The sequence below is a fragment of the Heptranchias perlo genome, chromosome 35 (genome assembly GCF_035084215.1).
Source record: "Heptranchias perlo isolate sHepPer1 chromosome 35, sHepPer1.hap1, whole genome shotgun sequence".
NCBI lineage: Eukaryota > Metazoa > Chordata > Chondrichthyes > Hexanchiformes > Hexanchidae > Heptranchias > Heptranchias perlo.
The window spans coordinates 5,588,493-5,606,075 of NC_090359.1; the positions used below are offsets into that span (position 1 = coordinate 5,588,493).

The 17,583-nt window shown below is 46.3% G+C and overlaps 5 non-coding genes across 5 annotated transcripts; all 5 read right to left on the bottom strand.

The window, feature by feature from the left end:
• Window positions 1–74: 74 nt before the first annotated feature.
• trnaq-uug (transfer RNA glutamine (anticodon UUG)) lies at window positions 75–146 on the bottom strand. Its single transcript has one exon. It is a non-coding gene; the product is annotated as a tRNA-Gln (tRNA).
• A 1,019-nt stretch (window positions 147–1,165) lies between these two features.
• trnaq-cug (transfer RNA glutamine (anticodon CUG)) lies at window positions 1,166–1,237 on the bottom strand. The gene has a single exon. It is a non-coding gene; the product is annotated as a tRNA-Gln (tRNA).
• A 1,937-nt stretch (window positions 1,238–3,174) lies between these two features.
• On the bottom strand, window positions 3,175–3,246 carry trnaq-uug (transfer RNA glutamine (anticodon UUG)). The gene has a single exon. It is a non-coding gene; the product is annotated as a tRNA-Gln (tRNA).
• A 12,387-nt stretch (window positions 3,247–15,633) lies between these two features.
• trnal-aag (transfer RNA leucine (anticodon AAG)) lies at window positions 15,634–15,715 on the bottom strand. The gene has a single exon. It is a non-coding gene; the product is annotated as a tRNA-Leu (tRNA).
• A 1,625-nt stretch (window positions 15,716–17,340) lies between these two features.
• On the bottom strand, window positions 17,341–17,422 carry trnal-aag (transfer RNA leucine (anticodon AAG)). The gene has a single exon. It is a non-coding gene; the product is annotated as a tRNA-Leu (tRNA).
• Window positions 17,423–17,583: the final 161 nt, after the last annotated feature.

The window sequence follows — 17,583 nt, forward strand, 5'->3', positions numbered from 1 at the left end:
CACGAACAGGGATGGGATTCCAGTTGACTTTTATTCGTTTCCCCAAAAGTTACAAACGAAAGGGACAAAAGTTGAGGTTTCACCGAGATTTGAAATCGGATCGCTGGATTCAAAGTCCAGAGTGCTCACCATTACACCATGGAACCCATTCATTAGAAGATGCGGCCCCCTTCCCTTCAAGGATACTGGGCTCCATTATCAGCATCGCCATGGCGCTGCATCATTGACAGCACGAGGCGACTGGCAAACGTCTGCCATCAGCAAAACTGCAAGCACTGGTCAATCCCAACCTGCCACTTTGGCATTTTCTCATCCATACTTCCAGCTTCCCCACTTTCCCCTCTGATAAGTAGAGATGCTCAGCCAATCGCACATCTGCTGTCAAATCCATCGCTTCCCTCGTTGATGCTTCTGTTTCAAACTGCTCAGCGCGGCTCGTCTTGTTGGATAATCAGTGCATAAACATTGCAAGGCACTGATGCATGAAGTTCGGGGTGAAAAGAAAAGAGTTCGATCCTCACTGATTAAAGCTGCGAACTCCCCACCAACAGGGATTAGATTCCAAGTGATCTTAACTTGTTTGCCCTCAATTTGCAAACGAAAAGGACAAAATTCGAAGTTTGATCGAGATTTGAATTTGGATCGCTGGAATCCAAGTCCAGAATGTTTATTATTGCACTGTGTGAACCAACTGACTACTTCAGCTGGCACCCACCAGTCAAAGACACTTGGCTGTTTTATTAGCACTGCCTTAACGCCACATCACTGACACCTCGAGGCTACCGACAAACCTCTCCCATCATCAAAACTGCAACATCTTGACAAGAAAATGTCAAGATTGCCCGAGGACATGATCCAAGCAATTCTGGCCTTTCAAGAAACAATGCTTTGAATTTCTGCATGCTTGATTGCTGAATGCAGATTACAAAGAAAAGTTCTGCAAACACCATTCTCTGGTGCAGTGAAACTCAGCATTAAACAAAATACAGCTTTCTCTTCTTTTGATTTTGGAAAGCGAAAGTCCAGTTGAGCTGATGAACTGAAACCGATGGAAGCAACTGGAACCTCATTGATTGACAGCGACTTCCCACCAGCAGGGAGTGGATTCCCGCTGCATTTTGTTTTTTTGCCCTGCAGTTGCAAACGAATGGGACAAAAACAAATCAGGTTCCACCGAGATTCGAACTCGGATCGCTAGATTCAGAGTCTAGAGTGCTCACCATTACACCATGGAACCCATTTGTTAATAAAAGCCGCACCCTCCATCAAAAGACATTTGGCTCTTTTCTAAGCACGGCCACGTCGCTGCATCACTGACTTCTCGAGGCTGTTGCCACACCGCTCCCATCAGCAAAACTGCAAGAACTTGACAATTCCAAACTGCCACTTTGACTTGACCCTTTCTCATCTCTTCCTTCAACTTCCACCCATTTCCTTCTGCTTAGTATCGATGTTCAGCCAATCACACAGCAACTCGTCAAACCTATCGCTTCCCTCGTCACTGCTTCTCTTTCAATCTGCTCAGCGCAGCTCCTATTGCAGTCTTGCCGGATAATCTGTGAATAAATATTGCAAGGCACTGATGCATGAAGATTGGCCTAAAACAAAATGTAAACTTTGTGCGAGGAAACGATCCAACCAAGCCTGCATTTCAAGAGTCAGTGCTTTGAATTTCTGCATGTTTGCCTGCTGAATGCAGATTGCAAAGAAAAATTCGGCAAACACCATTTTTGGTGCAGTGAAGCGCAGCGTTGCACATAAAGCAACTTTGTCTTCTGAAGATTTAGGAAAGCAAAAGACAGGCTGAGCTTATGGACTCATGGAAATGTTACAGCACGGAAGTAGGCCGTTCGGCCCTTCGAGTCCTGCCAGCTCTATGCAATAGCAATTCAGCCAATCCCACTCCCTCGCCCTATCCCCGTAGCCCTCGGCATGTTTTCCTTTAAAGTATTTTTCAGTTCCCTCTTGAAAGCCACGATTGAATCTGCCTCCACCACGACCCCTGGCAGTGCATTGCATTTCCTAACCACTCACTGTGTAAAAACGGTTTTTCCTCAAGTCACTTTTGATTCTTTTGCCAGTCACCTTAAATCTATGTCCTCTGGTTCTTGACCTTTCCGCCAAAAGGAACAGTTTGTCTCCATTTATTCTGTCAATACCCCTCATGTGTTTAAATAGCTCTATCAAATCTCCTCTCAATCTTCTCTGTTCCAAGAAGAACATCCCCAGCTTCTCCAGTCTATCCACGTAACTAAATTCCCTCATCCCTGGAATCATTCTCGTTCATCTTTTCTGCACCCTCTCTTAGACCTTCGCATTTTTCCTAAAGTGCGGTGCCCAGATCTGGACACAATACTCCAGTTGTGGTCGAACTAATGTTATATGAAGGATCATCATGAATTCCGTGCTTTAGTGTTCTATGCCTGTATTTATAAAGCCCAGGATCCCGTATGCTTTTTGAACCGCATTCTCAACGAGCCTCGCGACATTGTGCACTTTTCCCCCATATCTCTCTGCTCCTGTACCCTTTTCGAATTGAGCCCTCTTATTTACATTGCTTCTCCTCGTTCTTCCGACCACCGAGATGTAGCACCTTGCATTTTTCTGCGTTCAATTTCGATATCCTCTTGAAGTCTATCACTATCCTCCTCACTGTTCACTATAATTCCAAGGTTTGTGTCATCTTGAAATTTGGAAATTGTGCCCTGGACACCCAAGTCCAAGTCATTGATAAATATCAAGAAGGGCAGTGGTGCGAGCACCGACCTGTGGGGAACATTACTGTACACCTCCCTCCAATCCGAAAAACAACCGTTCATCACTCCTCTCTGGTTCCTGTTACTGAGGCAATTTTGTATCCATATTGCTACTGCTCCTTTTATTCTATGGGTATCAATCTTGATGACAAGGCTATCATAAGGCACTATATTAATCGACTTTTGAAAGTTTACATACACAACATCAATCGCATTGACCTCAGCATCCTTCTCCGTTACCTCATCAAAAACTCTATCATGTTAGTTCAACACGATTTGCCTTTAACTAAAGCCCAAATTTATACAAGGAGCTCGAACCTCATTGATAGAGGCTCCGAACTTCCCACGAACAGGGATGGGATTCCAGTTGACTTTTATTCGTTTCCCCAAAAGTTACAAACGAAAGGGACAAAAGTTGAGGTTCCACCGAGATTTGAACTCGGATCGCTGGATTCAAAGTCCAGAGTGCTCATCATTACACCATGGAACCCATTCATTAAAGCATGCGGCCCCCTTCCCTTCAAGGATACTTGGCTCCATTATCAGCATCGCCATGGCGCTGCATCATTGACAGCACGAGACGACTGGCAAACGTCTGCCATCAGCAAACCTGCAAACACTGGTCAATCCCAACCTGCCATTTTGGCTCCGCCCTTTCTCATCCTTACTTCCAGCTTCCCCACTTTTCCCTCTGAAAAGTATAAATGCTGAGCCAATCACACAGCTGCTGTCAAATCCATCGGTTCCTTCGTTGCTGCTTCCGTTTCACACTGCTCAGCGCAGCTTGTCGTGTTGAATAATCAGTTCATAAACATTGCAAGGCACTGATGCATGAAGTTCGGGGTGAAAAGAAAATAGCTCGATCCTCACTGATGGATGTGGAGATACCGGTGATGGACTGGGGTGGACAAATGTCAGGAGTTTGACAACACCAGTTCATAGTCCAACAGCTTTATTAGAATCACAAACTTGTGATTCCAATCAAGCTTTTCGACGATAACCTAATGTTGTAAGACTCCTCACTGATTGAATCTGCGCACTCCCCACCAACAGGGAGAGAGAGATGCAACCAGACCGCTTCACCAACAGCTCAGGATCCCCACTCTCGAATCCAGCTGCTGCAAGCCGCTGTTTAACGGAGAAGCCACACGATGCCATGTCAAAAGCAACGGTTTGCGCAGTTTAGCGGTTATCACGTTCACCTCACATGTGAAAAGTCTCTGGTTTGATCGCAGGCGGGAACGTTATTTGGGAATTTGCTCTTGTGAAAAGGGGGTGATAATTCGTTGTTCCTTTTAAATTTAGCAACGGCTGCACCACTTTCCTGGTGTCATAAACACTGAACATTTTAACCAGACTCTTAAAACACAGTATTGAAAATGAGAACGGATGAAAGTTCATCACATGCAAACACAATAACTTACTCACGTGTCACTCTCACTCGGTAACCATGTTCGTATTTTCGTCAGCCAGTTTGCAGAACGTTATCGCTTAATTCATAGCGATTACAACAATTATTTATCTTTCACATGGTTTCATCAGTTTCGTGCATTCATTTCATAAAGTTCATCACTGTTCTGTGAAAATTATTTTTCTGACCTGGAATCGACCCACACCGCGGCGGTGAAAGCCCCGAATCCAAACCACCAGATGCCGCGCAATGGGTCGACACGAAGAACAAATTAAAAAGCAGAAACAGAAAATGTTGAGAACTCTCAGCAGGTCAGACAGCATCTGTGGAGAGAGAAACAGAGGGAACCTTTCAGGTCGGTGACCTTTCATCAGAACTCGCTCCACAGATGCTGCCTGACTGGCTGAATGTATCCAACATTTTCTGTTGATATTTCAGATTTCCAGCACATTGCTTTTGAAATTAAAGTGTAGCCCAAGTTGATGAAAGTTGCACCAGTGAAAATCCTGGGTGGATATTTAGAAGATGCGACATTGGGAAGGGCTGGACTGCGATTCGAACAGTCCTCCACCCAAAGCTCGGGGAAGTCATTGAAATTTCAAAGAGGACTTGGGACGGAAAAGGAACGACAGGCTCACGTGATTGGTCGTTGGTATTCGGAATGTCCAAAATGCAGTCCCCACTGCTCTGATTACTCGAATCAGACAAATAGTAATTCACAACACAGGACAAATCCATTTGATTTTAGTTTTGGAAAACATTTCACGACAGCAGCTGTCCACCATCAGTTTACTTTTCCAAACTAAAGGGTGTGAAGCTGGCACGAGTGATGATCTGTGCTGTATTATTTCTGAGCAGCAGACTCACCTTGTCCATGAATGCCTACTTGATGGAAGGCGCAGTCCCAATTGGTAGAGGGGATCGGTTTCTCGAGCTGTGAATCATCATCATCTATTTCAGTAATATTCCGGTTTGATGAAATTGAGATGAGATGAAACGAGCAGGTCCAACGAGCCGGTCTGTAATACTACACGGCATTTCGAAAGTTGTCTCTTGCACTTACAGTGAAGCGGAGGGCAGTTTTCAATCTTAAACCAGCAAGTTAGGTGGCGCAGTAAGTCGTGTAGATGGGAGCAGAAAGTAGTGAAGGGACATTGATGATTAAATGAGAGGGAAAAACTATGACAGATGGAGTTCAATGTGTTGAAGTGTGATATAATCCACTTGGATCCTTAAAAATATCTGAATCAGAGTATTTTCTATATGACGAGAAACTAGGAGCTATGGAGGGGCAGAGAGGTTCAGGGGTCGATCTCCATAAAGCACTGAAAACTAGCAGACAAGTACAAAAAATAATTGATGGAATGTGAGCCTTTATCTCAAGGGGCTGGAATAAAAAGCGTGGAAGTGATGCTACGGATGCATTAAGCTCTGGTTAGACCACATCTGGAGTACAGCATTCAGTTCAGGGCACCGTACCCCAGGAGGGACATATTGGCCTTGAATGGGGTGTAGAATAGATTCACCAGAATTATACTGGGGCTAAAAGGGTTAAATTATGAGCACAGGTCGTGCAGACGAGACGTGTAGTTTCTTTATTATCGGCGATTAAGGGGTGATCTAATTGTAATGTTTAAAAAGATAGGGTGGAGAGAGACAGGCAATTTCCTTCGGGGGTGTCTCGAACAAGTGGGCTTAACCTTAAAATTAGAGCAGGGCCTTTCAGGGGTGATGTCAGGAAACACTTCTTTACAGGAAGGGTAGCGGGACTCCCACACACTGTGCAGGGCCCAGGCTGTTTTTGGTCAGTGTGCTGAGTGCCACACACCCTGGGGGATTGGCTCAGTTACACATCTCCTGGCTCTCTGAAATGTTTCACTCATCTCAAATCTCCGCGGTCAGACTGCCGATTGTTTATTGATCAGGAAGATGGCTGTTAATAATCTGAGAGACAGTGAAGAGGTGAGAACAGAGCAGCAGGGAATGATCCCAGAACAATAGGAACCAGCAGCTCGCCGTTTGGTCCCTGTGTCAGGGACAATACACAACACCTCAGCTCCTGACCAGGAACAGAGAGCTGCTGTTAACGTGGCCCAGTCCTCGCAAACTGCTGGAATTGTCGGATGGAAAACAGGCTTTTCGTCTCGGAGGCTGCTTTTGGGTCTCAGTGGCTCATCGAAAGAATGATTTTTATTGAAGAGCAGGGCTCTTCTCCATCACAGACTGATACTGTACAGTGCATGGCAGAGTAAAGCTCCCTCTACACTGTGCCATCAAACACTGCGGGGGCAGGTGCAACAAGGGTCAGATCAAGATTAAATCTCCCTCTATACAGTCACAGAGGATGTCATTTGTGATTTTGATAAGGGCCGTTTCAGATCTGTGGCAGGGGTGGAAACCTGATTGGACGGATGTGTGGGAAAGATGGACACGGATTTGCGAGATGACAACACGTTCAAGGACTTGAGAGGAAAGGGAGGTTGTAGATGGTGTGGTAGTTTGCATGGTCAGATGGTCAAGGTGCGTCTTTTGAGAAGGAGGGTGATGACAGCAGATTTGATAGGGAGGAGGACAGTCCCTGAGGAGAGCGAACCGTTATCAGTGTCAGCTCACATGGGGCCAGGAAGGGAGGTTGGGTGTCCAACAGTTTGGTGGAAATAAGTTCGAAGCATCAGGAGGTGGGTCTCATGTTCAAAATGAGCTCAGAGAGGGCATGAGGAGAGAGAGGAGAGAAACTTCGTGGGCTCGGGGAAGGGAGGGAAGTGGCAGAGGCAGCTGTACTGATGGTCTCAAACGTAGTGACAAAGAAGTCTCTGAGCTTCTCGCACTCACTTCGTTGAAGAAAATCTCTCCTCATCCCACCGTGACTGTTTTCCAATTTATCTTAGATGTGTGTCCTCTGGTTATTGAAGCTCCCATTACTGGAAACAGTTTCTCCTTATTTACTCTATCAAAACCTTTCATAATTGTGAACAGCTCCATTAAATCGCACCATAACCTTCTGGGTGTAGTCTCAGTGCCGTTCCTGGTGGCTTTTCCATCGGTTCTCATATTGTCTTCCGGTTCGGGCTCCTTGTTGGTATCCAAATAACGCGATTTCGACTCCAGGTGTTGGATTCGTCAACTTTTCGCCCCAGCCTTCCAATTTGCCTGCAGTGTGGGCTGTGGCTGCTTTTTCCTCCCTCGCTTCTGTGTCTGTCCCACAATCACACTCAGAAATGAGGCAGACCACAGCTATTAAAGTGACCAAAAACCCAAAACCAAAAGCTGAAGTGAAGCAGCAGTTCATGGCCAAGTGTTTGACCACAATCCTTTTATCATTTACTGTAAAATCTGAGTCTCAGTGAAACACACACAGAACATTTTGTAAACACTCTGCCAGTCGGGCCCCATCTGTGGAGAGAACGGACCAATTAACTGAGAGCCTCAATGTGACGATGAACGAGACACGGCCCCCTGTGAGAAAAAAATAACTTGCATTTGCACAGGACCTTTCACATCCTCATGGCATCCCAACTCACTTCACTGGAAGTTCAATCATTATCGTTTTATAAGAGAACGCAGCAGCCTCGTTGTGTACAGCAAGATCCCATAAACCGTGATGAGATATTGAGCAGACCTCCTGTTTGTTGGGTGTTGATGGTTGAGGGAAGAATGTTGGCCAGGAAACCGGTAGAATTCTCTGATCTTCACAAATTGACACGGGAACTTTACACCTCGGAGCAGAAAGAAGGGACCCACATTAAACACCTCATTCAAATGACAGCACCTCTCACAATGTAGCTCCCTCTCAGCACGACACAGTCAGCCTGGATCACATATCCCAGAGCTGGAACTGGAGCTGGAACCCACACCCAACCAAACACCAGCCTGACTCCCTGGTATTACTCTCACCCCTGGCTAGTCATGAACCACACTGTGCCACTCCCAGAGTAACTGATGACCACAGCCTCAGCTCCGGGTCCCGGTCTGAACCATTGCCGCAGCCTGTTATCGCTCTTTGAAAGTGGCGTGGGATTCCCGCGTTCATTCGGTGATGTGCATTGGGGCAGTGGGACGAGGTGGATTGCTCAGGAATAGAGCCGGTACTGACTCGATGGGTCAAATGACATCCTTCCGTGCTGTGACCCTTCTATGATTCTATGATTCCATGTGGGTTGAGAGGGATACATGGAAGTATTCAGAGATGACCTTATCCATGATTGACACGATCAGGAGTAGAGAGGCCACGTGAGATGGCAAGGTCGAAGGGGTGGCCGTGAATATGCGTCGGGGAGTTTCTATGCAGGGAGAGATTAAGTGAGGATAAAGTATCACACAATAGACCTGTTTGCAAAATTGAAGCCCATGGGATTAAAAGTCAATTGCAGCGTGGACACAAAATTGGCTGAGGGGCAGAAAACAGAGAGTAGTGGTGAACGGTTGTTTTTCAGACTGGCGGCAAGGAAACAGTGGTGTTCCCCAGGGCTCGGAAATAGGACCACTGCTCTTTTTGATATGTATTAATGAACGGGGTTTGGGTGTACAGGGGATAATTTCAAAGAATTTGCAGATGACACGAAACTCAAAAGTGTAAAAAACAACGTAAAGGATAGTGAAGGACTTCAGTAATACATAGACAGACTGGCGAAATGGGCAGAAACATGGCACATGAAATTTAATGCTAAGAATTGTGAAATGATACATTATGGTAGGAAGAATGAGGGGAGGCAATATAAACTAAATGGTGCAATTTCAAAGGGAGTGCAGTAATAGCGAGACCTGGGATGCATGTACACAAATCTTTGAAGGTGGCAGGACAAGTTGAGAAGGCTGTTAATGAAGCAAATGGGGTCATTCTCTTTATTAATTGAGGCATAGGATAAAAAGCAAGGAATTAATACTAAACCTTGATAAAACACTGGTTAGGCCTCAGCTGGAGTATTCTATTCAATTCTGGGCACCAAACATTAGGAAGGATGTCACGGCCTTAGAGAGGATGCAGAGGAGATTTACTAGAGTGGTGCCATGGATGAGGGACTTCAGTTGTATGGAGAAACTGAAGAATTGGAGTTGTTCTCCTCAGATCAATGAAGGTTAAGGGGAGGCATGATAGAGATGTTCAAAATCATGAAGCATTTTGATAGAGTAAATAAGGAGAAACTTTCCAGTTGCAGTAGGGCAGTAACATCACAGGTTAGATAAAGAGCAAAGCTGCTCGACACTGTGACATGAAACGGTGCCAGGGCAGCTACAGCACAGGTTGGATACAGATTAAAGCTCCTGGCAAAATGTCCCATCAAACACTGTCAGGGCAGGCACGGCACGGGATTGGTACAGATTAAAGTTCCCTCTGAACTGCCCCATTGAACATTCCCAGGAAAGGTACAGCACGGGTTATATGCAGAATGAAGCTCCCTCTACACTGTTAAATCAAACACTCCCAGGGCAGGTACAACACAGTTTAGATACACAAAATGCTTCCTCTAGTCTGTGCAGATTAGATCTCGCCAAATATTTCAGATACAAGGTGGCTTTGCTGGACACTCTGCTGATGTCTTTCCATATCTCTTCACTGAGTTATGCCTCTCACAATCGCAATGTCCTGGTCTCTCTGCATCTCTGGACTCAGTGACACCGCTCTCCACCTCCCTCTTCGGGTGTCTCTCTGCATCTCTGGACTCAGTTACACTGCCCTCTTCCTCCCTCTTGGGGTGTCTCTCTGCATCTCTGGACTCAGTTACACCGCTCTCTGCCTCCCTCTTCGGGTGTCTCTCTGCATCTCTGGACTCAGTTACACCGCTCTCTTCCTCCCTCTTCGGGTGTCTGTCTGCATCTCTGCACTCAGTTACACCGTTCTCTAACTCCCTCTGCTGATGTCTCTCTGCATCTCTGTGCTCAGTTACACCGCTCTCTACCTCCATCTGCTGGTGTCTCCCTGTGTCACTCGATCCGCTCTGTTCTGTGTGATGCAAATGGACAATGAGACGGCTGATTAAAAACATGTGGTGCAGTGACTCACACGGACAGAGAGAGACTCAGGCTGAGTGAAGCACAGGGACATTTCCATCGGCTGCAGACTGCACGGCGTTACAAGGGGACATGGGAATGTGTGGAAATCTGGGGATCAAAAAAGGAATGGTGCAGATTGGGAGAAACGAGCAGAACAGATGGGGAGCATGGGGTGAAATCATCGGAAGACAGGTTAAAAACAGACAAATAACAGAAAAACAAACAGCAGGTTAAAATGAAGAAAATAAACTTATGAAATAGGACAATGGACGTGATTGAATGAAAGGAGGATCCTAAAGACAATGAGTTGTCTCAAAAACAGCTTTTTATTTTTTTTCGCCTTTCAGCTCAGCTCAGGTGTGTGGGATGGAAGAGAAGCCAGGTTGACTCTTCACTGCCCTCTGGAGTGTCCGAAAGGCAGCCAATCGGATCAAAACAGCGGTTCTTTTAATTGGAGTCAGGTGACTGCAGGTTGTGCGTGAAATCTCGTGATTGAAATGTGGTTTTCTTGCATTTTGACCGTTGAGTCGAGGATTTTCCATTGAACGAATCAAATAAATGGGCTTTCTGAGCAATATTCATGCGACGAGGTGGCCGAGTGTTTGAGGTGATGGATTCCTAATCCATTGTCCTCTGCACGCATGGTTTTGTATCTCATCCGCGCCATTATTGCATTTACCGTTTGATGTGTCGGTTCCTTCCTGAAATTCAACCAGAAGTCTTGGGCCTCGCTCCAATCCGAAGCCACGGTGGATGAATTTTGCATTGCTCGCTGATCTCTGCTCAAATCAGCAAGGAAAAATTGGTGCACGGAGGTGTTGCGAGTGTTAGATGTGAATAACGTGAAGTATCAAGAAAGTGCACAATGACGCCCCGGTAAAGCGAGTATCTGTCCACAGATAATACCTGACCTGCTGAGTGTTGCCAGCAGTTTCTGGATTTATTTTTGAGATTTCACGATAGCCCTTTTCCTGACAACTTGAAACTTTGCTCAAGGGCGCAGCTTCAAGCACAACTTTCTTGAGCTCTACTCACACACAACATCGCTCTTTACTTTCCTACACACTCGCTTTAAAATCTGGCTTATCCGCGCACAGCTTCCTGCGCCACGAAAATTTGAAACACCTTTCGCTCTTGGCCTGCAATCGCTCCTTTTTCGCCATAGGCGCTCTTTACATTTATCCTCTACTCGATTCAATCCCATGTTTAAACAGAACTATTAAGATCAAGGCGGAACACTTCCGATCTTCCTGGGCCGCCCCAACTTGCCAAATGTGCACCTGTCAACCGCCACTCGCAGCTCTGCAGCGCTGCCCGTCGGTCACGCAACTCAACTGCTGAAAGAAAAAATCCAAAAAGCATCAAAACAAAATCCAGTTCTTCAGTTACCATCACCTGGATCACAAGATTCGACAAGTAAAATTCGTGAACAATCGGGCGGCTGTCTTTCCAGAGGCCAGCCCTGCTTTCATCGTGTTTGTCTGTCGAGCGGTCACGCAGATCGAAATGTATCGACTGGTTTCAAGGCGCAAATGAACATTGGTGCGAATCGGACATCTGCCCAATAGAAACAGTGGTCGCAGCAGAACAAAATTAAAGGCGTGAGATCATGAAAGTGAATGCTGGAGTCGGCAATGCAGCAGGAAAGTTTCCATGAAGTGGAAGGAAGAAAGGAAAGGCGGCATATTGGCTGTGGAAGGAAGAAAAAGTGGGGAAAACAGTACAGTTTGAACTGTGGAGCATCACGTACAGGCATGTGAGAGTGCTGGATTTGAAGGAATGGTTAGGTTTTTGCCAGCAACAAAAAATATTTCTTTTTTGTGCAAAAGATTGATTTCTTGCTGCATTCTATTAGTGTATGTGGTGGAGAACAAAAGAGGTAATCGAAACAATACTGTAGCTCGTATTCAAACCGAACAAACTGCGACCTCAACGCAGAACATGGACAAGGATACGATCAAGGCGAAGCGCATCAGGTGGGGCAGTCATGCCCGAACAACAGCAATGTCGCGCCCGGTGCTGCTTGGAAAAGAAGGATGTTTGGTGATGAGGAAAAAATAGCAAGCACTTTACACGCTGGCAGCGGTGGGATTGGAACCCACTACCCCGAGGAGACTGGTGCCTGAATCCAGCGCCTTAGACCGCTCGGCCACGCTACCACCTGTCAAAGCTCTGCCTTCAGAATCTGATATCTGGTGATTGAAATGTGGTTTTCTTGCATTTTGACCTTTGAGTCGAGGATTTTCCATTGAACGAATCAAATAAATGGGCTTTCTGAGCAATATTCATGCGACGAGGTGGCCGAGTGTTTGAGGTGATGGATTCCTAATCCATTGTGCTCTGCACGCATGGTTTTGTATCTCATCCGCGCCATTATTGCATTTACCGTTTGATGTGTCGGTTCCTTCCTGAAATTCAACCAGAAGTCTTGGGCCTCGCTCCAATCCGAAGCCACGGTAGATCAATTTTGCATTGCTCGCTGATCTCTGCTCAAATCAGCAAGGTCCTGATTGTTGCACGGAGGTGTTGCGAGTGTTAGATGTGAATAATGTGAAGTATCAAGAAAGTGCACAATGACGCCCCGGTAAAGCGTGTATCTGTCCACAGATTATACCTGACCTGCTGAGTGTCGCCAGCAGTTTCTGGATTTATTTTTGAGATTTCACGATAGCCCTTTTCCTGACAACTTGATACTTTACTCAAGGGCGCAGCTTCAAGCACAACTTTCTTGAGCTCTACTCACACACAACATCGCTCTTTACTTTCCGACACACTCGCTTTAAAATCTGGCTTATCCGCACACAGCTTCCTGCGCCACGAAAATTTGAAACACCTTTCGCTCTTGGCCTGCAATCGCTCCTTTTTCGCCACAGGCGCTCTTTACATTTATCCTCTACTCGATTCAATCCCATGTTTAAACAGAACTATTAAGATCAAGGCGGAACACTTCCGATCTTCCTGGGCCGCCCCAACTTACCAAATGTGCACCTGTCAACCGCCACTCGCAGCTCTGCAGCGCTGCCCGTCGGTCACGCAACTCAACTGCTGAAAGAAAAAATCCAAAAAGCATCAAAACAAAATCCAGTTCTTCAGTTACCATCACCTGGATCACAAGATTCGACAAGTAAAATTCGTGAACAATCGGGCGGCTGTCTTTCCAGAGGCCAGCCCTGCTTTCATCGTGTTTGTCTGTCGAGCGGTCACGCAGATCGAAATGTATCGACTGGTTTCAAGGCGCAAATGAACATTGGTGCGAATCGGACATCTGCCCAATAGAAACAGTGGTCGCAGCAGAACAAAATTAAAGGCGTGAGATCATGAAAGTGAATGCTGGAGTCGGCAATGCAGCAGGAAAGTTTCCATGAAGTGGAAGGAAGAAAGGAAAGGCAGCATATTGGCTGTGGAAGGAAGAAAAAGTGGGGAAAACAGGCCAGTTTGAACTGTGGAGCATCAAGTACAGGCATGTGAGAGTGCTGGATTTGAAGGAATGGTTAGGTTTTTGCCAGCAACAAAAAATATTTCTTTTTTGTGCAAAAGATTGATTTCTTGCTGCATTCTATTAGTGTATGTGGTAGAGAACAAAAGAGGTAATCGAAACTATACTGTAGCTCGTATTCAAACCGAACAAACTGCGACCTCAACGCAGAACATGGACAAGGATACGATCAAGGCGAAGCGCATCAGGTGGGGCAGTCATGCCCGAACAACAGCAATGTCGCGCCCGGTGCTGCTTGGAAAAGAAGGATGTTTGGTGATGAGGAAAAAATAGCAAGCACTTTACACGCTGGCAGCGGTGGGATTGGAACCCACTCCCCCGAGGAGACTGGTGCCTGAATCCAGCGCCTTAGACCGCTCGGCCACGCTACCACCTGTCAAAATTCTGCCTTCAGAATCTGATATCTGGTGATTGAAATGTGGTTTTCTTGCATTTTGACCTTTGAGTCGAGGATTTTCCATTGAACGAATCAAATAAATGGGCTTTCTGAGCAATATTCATGCGACGAGGTGGCCGAGTGTTTGAGGTGATGGATTCCTAATCCATTGTGCTCTGCACGCGTGGTTTTATATCTCATCCGCGCCATTATTGCATTTACCGTTTGATGTGTCGCTTCCTTCCTGAAATTCAACCAGAAGTCTTGGGCCTCGCTTCAATCCGAAGCCACGGTGGATGAATTTTGCATTGCTCGCTGATCTCTGCTCAAATCAGCAAGGAAAAATTGGCGCACGGAGGTGTTGCGAGTGTAAGATGTGAATAACGTGAAGTATCAAGAAAGTGCACAATGACGCCCCGGTAAAGCGAGTATCTGTCCACAGATAATACCTGACCTGCTGAGTGTTGCCAGCAGTTTCTGGATTTATTTTTGAGATTTCACGATAGCCCTTTTCCTGACAACTTGAAACTTTACTCAAGGGCGCAGCTTCAAGCACAACTTTCTTGAGATCTACTCACACACAACATCGCTCTTTACTTTCCGACACACTCGCTTTAAAATCTGGCTTATCCGCACACAGCTTCCTGCGCCACGAAAATTTGAAACACCTTTCGCTCTTGGCCTGCAATCGCTCCTTTTTCGCCACAGGCGCTCTTTACATTTATCCTCTACTCGATTCAATCCCATGTTTAAACAGAACTATTAAGATCAAGGCGGAACACTTCCGATCTTCCTGGGCCGCCCCAACTTGCCAAATGTGCACCTCTCAACCGCCACTCGCAGCTCTGTAGCGCTGCCCGTCGGTCACACAACTCAACTGCTGAAAGAAAAAATCCAAAAAGCATCAAAACAAAATCCAGTTCTTCAGTTACCATCACCTGGATCACAAGATTCGACAAGTAAAATTCGTGAACAATCGGGCGGCTGTCTTTCCAGAGGCCAGCCCTGCTTTCATCGTGTTTGTCTGTCGAGCGGTCACGCAGATCGAAATGTATCGACTGGTTTCAAGGCGCAAATGAACATTGGTGCGAATCGGACATCTGCCCAATAGAAACAGTGGTCGCAGCAGAACAAACTTAAAGGCGTGAGATCATGAAAGTGAATGCTGGAGTCGGCAATGCCGCAGGAAAGTTTCCATGAAGTGGAAGGAAGAAAGGAAAGGCGGCATATTGGCTGTGGAAGGAAGAAAAAGTGGGGAAAACAGGCCAGTTTGAACTGTGGAGCATCAAGTACAGGCATGTGAGAGTGCTGGATTTGAAGGAATGGTTAGGTTTTTGCCAGCAACAAAAAATATTTCTTTTTTGTGCAAAAGATTGATTTCTTGCTGCATTCTATTAGTGTATGTGGTAGAGAACAAAAGAGGTAATCGAAACTACACTGTAGCTCGTATTCAAACCGAACAAACTGCGACCTCAACGCAGAGCATGGACGAGGATACGATCAAGGCGAAGCGCATCAGGTGGGGCAGTCATGCCCGAACAACAGCAATGTCGCGCCCGGTGTTGCTTGGTGATGAGGAAAAAACAGCAAGCACTTCATAAGCTGGCAGCGGTGGGATTCGAACCCACGCCCCCGAAAAGGTTGGAGCCTTAATCCAGCGCCTTAGACCGCTCGGCCACGCTACCACCTGTCAAAGCTGTGCCTTCAGAATCTGATAACTGGTGATTGAAATGTGGTTTTCTTGCATTTTGACCTTTGAGTCGAGGATTTTCCATTGAACGAATCAAATAAATGGGCTTTCTGAGCAATATTCATGCGACGAGGTGGCCGAGTGTTTGAGGTGATGGATTCCTAATCCATTGTGCTCTGCACGCATGGTTTTGTATCTCATCCGCGCCATTATTGCATTTACCGTTTGATATGTCGGTTCCTTCCTGAAATTCAACCAGAAGTCTTGGGCCTCGCTCCAATCCGAAGCCACGGTGGATGAATTTTGCATTGCTCGCTGATCTCTGCTCAAATCAGCAAGGAAAAATTGGTGCACGGAGGTGTTGCGAGTGTTCGATGTGAATAACGTGAAGTATCAATAAAGTGCACAATGACGCCCCGGTAAAGCGAGTATCTGTCCACAGATGATACCTGACCTGCAGAGTGTTGCCAGCAGTTTCTGGATTTATTGTTGAGCTTTCACGATAGCCCTTTTCCTGACAACTTGAAACTTTACTCAAGGGCGCAGCTTCAAGCACAACTTTCTTGAGCTCTCCTCACACACAACATCGCTCTTTGCTTTCCGACACACTCGCTTTAAAATCTGGCTTATCCGCACACAGCTTCCTGCGCCACGAAAATTTGAAACACCTTTCGCTCTTGGCCTGCAATCGCTCCTTTTTCGCCACAGGCGCTCTTTACATTTATCCTCTACTCGATTCAATCCCATGTTTAAACAGAACTATTAAGATCAAGGCGGAACACTTCCGATCTTCCTGGGCCGCCCCAACTTGCCAAATGTGCATCTCTCAACCGCCACTCGCAGCTCTGCAGCGCTGCCCGTCGGTCACGCAACTCAACTGCTGAAAGAAAAAATCCAAAAAGCATCAAAACAAAATCCAGTTCTTCAGTTACCATCACCTGGATCACAAGATTCGACAAGTAAAATTCGTGAACAATCGGGCGGCTGTCTTTCCAGAGGCCAGCCCTGCTTTCATCGTGTTTGTCTGTCGAGCGGTCACGCAGATCGAAATGTATCGACTGGTTTCAAGGCGCAAATGAACATTGGTGCGAATCGGACATCTGCCCAATAGAAACAGGGTCGCAGCAGAACAAACTTAAAGGCGTGAGATCATGACAGTGAATGCTGGAGTCGGCAATGCCGCAGGAAAGTTTCCATGGAGTGGAAGGAAGAAAGGAAAGGCGGCATATTGGCTGTGGAAGGAAGAAAAAGTAGGGAAAACAGGCCAGTTTGAACTGTGGAGCATCAAGTACAGGCATGTGAGAGTGCTGGATTTGAAGGAATGGTTAGGTTTTAGCCAGCAACAAAAAAATATTTCTTTTTTGTGCAAAAGATTGATTTCTTGCTGCATTCTATTAGTGTATGTGGTAGAGAACAAAAGAGGGAATCGAAACTATAATGTAGCTCGTATTCAAACCGAACAAACTGCGACCTCAACGCAGAGCATGGACGAGGATACGATCAAGGCGAAGCGCATCAGGTGGGGCAGTCATGCCCGAACAACAGCAATGTCGCGCCCGGTGCTGCTTGGAAAAGAAGGATGTTTGGTGATGAGGAAAAAATCGCAAGCACTTTACACGCTGGCAGCGGTGGGATTCGAACCCACGCCCCCGAAGAGACTGGAGCCTTAATCCAGCGCCTTAGACCGCTCGGCCACGCTACCACCTGTCAAAGCTCTGCCTTCACAATCTGATATCTGGTGATTTAAATGTGGTTTTCTTGCATTTTGACCTTTGAGTCGAGGATTTTCCATTGAACGAATCAAATAAATGGGCTTTCTGAGCAATATTCATGCGACGAGGTGGCCGAGTGTTTGAGGTGATG